The following is a 5,274-nucleotide window of genomic DNA, read 5'->3' on the forward strand; positions in this document are numbered from 1 at the left end:
ACCCCAATTCCAGAAATTGGCAAGGGCGGGGGTTGGAAGTGATGGCGTATACCCACCCTTGGAATCGGTGAGGGTGGAATCCTAGGGGAACAAATTAAGCGAAATGTGTGTATGTATGTGTATCTAACAACGTTTTATGAAACGAGTTGATTTACCGAAGATTATAATAGTACAATAACATAACACAATGTACATACGTAGCTTTATATTCAAATATTATGCGTATTCATTTATTGTTGATTAATGTTAGTTACATTCTGTTTTACTTAGAAAAGTATAGCTGAAGGTATGAAACAGTAATTTCTAAAGGAGAGCGTGGGTAGGTTAACTTGCTACATTTTTTTTTCCGCTTGAAGGTAGGGTTGCCATCTCTAAAATTTGGCAACCAGGACAAGAGGCGTGAAAACCCCGGATTTTAGAGCCCATAACCCGGACATGTCAACAGGTTTTTTTAAACACAGTCAGTGTAATAAAAACAGTTTAAAATGTCATATATCAACTTTTTATTTATTTTCAGACCTTAAAATTAAATTGTGTCATCTTTTATCATCATTTTAAATGTACCCAACAAAACAAAATCTTATTACAGTTTGTTACACATTGTTTTCATAATCAGTTAGAATTTTTTTCATTCTTAGGCTAGCTTTAGACTTGTAAGCTTTTTCGTAAATTTACGACTTCTAGCCAATGGGCATATTGCATTTTGAAAATCCAATATGCCCATTGGCTAGAAGTCGTAAATTTACGAAAAAACTTACAAGTCTAAAGCTAGCCTTAAAATAAAACATAAATTATTAATATACTCTGTTATGAAAACTAAACCTTATTAAAGTATTAAACTTAACAAAATTCAATTAAATTTTTACAAAAATTTTAAAAATACTGGGATCATTTTATTATTCAGTCTTACAATTTTTGAGGTAACTCTTTAAACTGAATAATAATTATTATCTTTAAATTTGTATCAGCAGCCATTTACACAACAAAATACCTCTTAATATAATATGAACTAAATTCAGTCTTCTTAATTCTTAAGCAACAAAACTGACAATTTTTTCAAGTTGAGACTTACTGGAATGTAAGTTACATTATTAATTTTTTAAAACATAAAATATCCACAGTCCGTGTGTGGCGGGCGGCCCAAGACTTTAAAATTTTAAACCCCTACTACAAATGAAACCCCGCCCGGACGCTCCCCGGACGCCTTCTAAACTAGGACAAATCCGGGGAAACCCGGACGGATGGCAACCCTACTTGAAGGTATATGAGAATTGCGGGAAACTACCATCTATGGCATCTATGCTAATGCATGCCACATGATTATTAGTAATCGATCAGAAACCTTTCAGTGTTTTCCAAAGCTTGTATTAGTTTTTTTAGTATTTCCTAGTTTTTTGTTCTGTTGTTGTATATCTATGCTCCTACTACCTACTACTGATAAACATGTTAGTGTTGGTTCTCCATAAGAAAAAAACGCTTCTACACGTGGCACGCTCACTTCCATGTCAAACAACCCGCAATATAAGAATCCTGCTCGTTTTTATAACGGCTCTAACCTTCATATTATTATGTAAAAATATGTAAAAACTTGCAGCAATAACTAAAGAAGGTCCAATAAACCTACAATTGGGTAATAACTACAGTTTTCGGCGATAAGAAGAAAGGAAAAGTAATAAAGTTAATGGTGGGGACATTCTAAGCGAAATTCCAGATAGTCAGGGACATATTTTTTGTTTGTTTTGCAAAGTACTTTCGCATTCGCATTTTCAAAAAAAAAAATAGGTGACTTCAAAGACCTGTCGTTCTGTAATTATGACAACAATTTTTTTGTATATCATTACACATATCCCAAATACTTGAATTATATATTTAAAAATAACAATGTATCTACATGTTTACAATATGTATTACGGGGAACTCCAATCACCGTAAACTCCTGGGGAGTGAAACTAAGATGTGGATACAGGAAAAGTAATTATTCATTAAATATCATTTATCTGTCAACCTCTCCGAACACTATGTCTAATGTTCCAAGAATAGCAACGATGTCGGCCAGCATGCTTCCCTTGCCGATATGTTCTATGGCGGCCAAATGAGAGAAACCCGGAGCCTTGATCTTGCAACGGTAGGGCTTGGAGGTGCCGTCAGACACCAGGTAAACTCCAAATTCTCCCTTGGGGGCTTCCACTGCTGTGTACGTAGACCCTGGCGGAACCTGGTACCCTTGCGAATACAGCTTGAAGTGATGAATCAAAGCTTCCATAGAAGTTTTCATCTCTACTCGAGATGGTGGAGTCAGTTTTGCATCATCTACCTTTACCTCTCCAGGAGGCATTAAATTTAAACATTGCTGCACAATATGTAGTGATTGTCGCATTTCTTCAACGCGAATCAGGTATCTGTCATAACAGTCCCCGTGAGTTCCGACAGGAACATCGAACTCTACCAAATGATAAGCGTCGTATGGCTGGACCTTGCGCAAGTCCCATTTGATTCCTGAACCGCGGAGCATGACTCCGCTGAATCCGTAATTTAGCGCATCTTTTGCAGATACAACGCCGATGTCCACTGTTCTCGCTATCCACAAACGATTGTGCGTTAGAACGTCTTCTAGTTCATCCAGTCGCTCGGAAAACCTTGTAGACCACTGGTAAATATCGTCCATTAAGCCTAGAGGCATGTCTAAGGCTACCCCACCAGGTCTGACATAGCAGGCATGCATTCTCGCTCCGGAAACCCGTTCATAAAACTCCATCAGCTTCTCCCTCTCTTCGAAGATCCAGAAAAACGGCGTCATGGCCCCGAGGTCGAGAGCGTGCGTGGTAACCCCCATGCAATGATTAAGTATGCGAGTGATTTCTGCAAATAGTGTCCGAATAAATTTCGCTCTGATTGGAATGTCGATGTTCAGCAGCTTCTCTACGGCCAAACTAAAGCACTGTTCGTTGCACATCATTGACACGTAATCCAGGCGGTCGAAGTAAGGCAGCGCTTGGGTGTACGTCTTGTATTCGATTAGTTTCTCTGTGCCTCGGTGCAAGAGTCCAATGTGAGGGTCTGCGGCCCTGACGGTCTCTCCCTGCATCTCCAGGAATAAACGAAGCACTCCGTGGGCAGCTGGATGCTGTGGCCCGAAATTAATGATCATGTTCTTGACTTTTCTTTCTTTTTCAGGTAAGAGTTTTCCATTTAAAGGAAATGGAAACAGTTTTTTTGTAGATTCACCACCAGCGAAAGATTTAACATCAGATTGTTTAAAAAATTCTGGATCGGGAAACCAATGAGCTCCACGTTCAATAGTAACATTTTCTAGTTTTAATAGTATTCGGACAAGAGGACATTTTTGATATTGAAAAACACATTTGAATGGTAGCGAACGAAGTAAGCCTGCCATGTCGAGTGAAAAACCACTTCTCTCGACCAGTTTTGACAGTTTCTAAACGCAATAACTAAAGAGCTCTAATTTTGAAAACAGGATACTATGAAGTGCCTGCTTCATTGTAATGGCTTTTACGGTAACAGGTATATAAATGAAAGTAGGTAGGTAAAAAACATTAACAATTCACATATTTTGCTACTGTAGGTTTGTGCAATATTTATAATGCTTACGATATGCAATAAAATTAATGTTTTTTATTAATAACACCACTGTGAGGGGAAAATATTGTCTAAGTAATGGGAATAGTGTTTAAGTTAATTAGTTTAGTTATTAGAATAAGGCATAAAAGATGTTTATTTTCATTTAATTTAAAATGAAATTTTAATTTAATATCCAGCAGAATCACGTCCATAAAATATTTACTTTATAGAAGTTCAAGAATTAACCCCCGATTCAAAAAAACGCCATTAATGCTGCACAGTTTGGCAGACCAACCTAAACGGAACATTTCGCTGTTTTTAGGAAATGCTATTAAAGTAGTGTTGTATATCAACCGTATAACAATAAAATTCAACTCTTTTGAAGTTCTATCGGGAGCAGAATAATCGTAAAATTGTCGCCCGCACCTTCAGTAAATATTGTGAATAGGTAGTTACCTACTTCAGTTTTTTCGTTTATTTTATGCGTTTCTGTTTCCTCAATATTGCCTTCAACCCTTAGGCTTAAACAAAAAATTAAAACAAATATTAGTAAAAGAGTTACTTCTAAGAGTCGCTATTAATAAGTTAATAGTGTTTTCGTCAACTGCTTTCGCTTCGTTCACTTCATTTTCCTAAGCAGAAACTTGAGAGTAGTATATATTTTACTGATTTACGCATGATGCCTAATAGTAATAAAATTCTTTGAAATTCTCAGGAGTATTGATGTCGAAGAATAAAATTGACGAAATAAAAAAGAACATTAAATATGTAAGGAAGGACGGTAGTGGGATATAGAAAAAGAATAATGGAATAGTTTCTGTATGTTGTTACATACCTACCTACACAATGTGTATAGATAAGTAGGTAGTCTAGTAATCATGGCTGTGCATTTTAGTAGTGAAGAATATTTTATAATTTTTATGACATTACTAGATGAAGTTCCCGGCGTTGTCCGGGCTTTCGCAGAGTTTTTTGAAATCAGATACAGAGTGACAAGTGACCTTCCACTTGTTTTGAAGATCAAGTGTGCAAAATTTCATCAATCTCAGAATAGAACTGTTGATTTATATTAAAAAAAAATCAAATCCACGCCACCCGTCCTCCATAGATTACTCTTTTTATAACTAGACAGATAAACACACATAATTGACTGAGCGTAGCTAAGTCTTATTTTAACTCGACCGATTTGTAAATTTTTGTTTGACGTTTCGTTTTCATTTGACGATGGTGGCCGTTTTAATAATTCAGTAAAGATTTTTTTTCAATGGGACAGCTTCGTGTTTATTTGGACTTTGAAGAATACTGAATTTGAAGGACTGCCTGAAGAATATTTGTAAAAAGAATTGATATTGACGTTTCTTTGGATAAATTATTTAATGCCTTACACGAAATTTAAAAAAAATACATGGTTTATAATTTGGTAGGCAGGATATTATGTAATTATATTCCTACCTAGTAACAAATTTAGTGATTTTAATTATTATAGATTATAAAAGTAAATGTGTGTACAATATAACGAAACGAGTCCCGGTACGATCAAAGGAGTTATATGGTGTGATAGCCCTCTATCCCCCATCCATGAAAAAATTTACCGTTTGTACCTGAAAGGGGTGCTTTTGAAGATATAAAGGCTGGAGCTGTTTCGCCCTCTAGACATTTCGAGAACAGTCCAGAACATCCCAAACATTCTGGAAT

General features: G+C 36.1%; 1 pseudogene; it reads right to left on the reverse strand.

Annotated features, from left to right (window-relative positions):
• Positions 1 to 1,993: 1,993 nt before the first annotated feature.
• On the reverse strand, positions 1,994 to 4,257 carry LOC149426292 (NADH-ubiquinone oxidoreductase 49 kDa subunit pseudogene; annotated as a pseudogene).
• Between the last annotated feature and the right edge of the window lie 1,017 nt (positions 4,258 to 5,274).

The sequence above is a fragment of the Hesperophylax consimilis genome, chromosome 1, assembly GCF_061612785.1.
Source record: "Hesperophylax consimilis isolate HC1 chromosome 1, BYU_Hcon_1.0, whole genome shotgun sequence".
Lineage (NCBI taxonomy): Eukaryota > Metazoa > Arthropoda > Insecta > Trichoptera > Limnephilidae > Hesperophylax > Hesperophylax consimilis.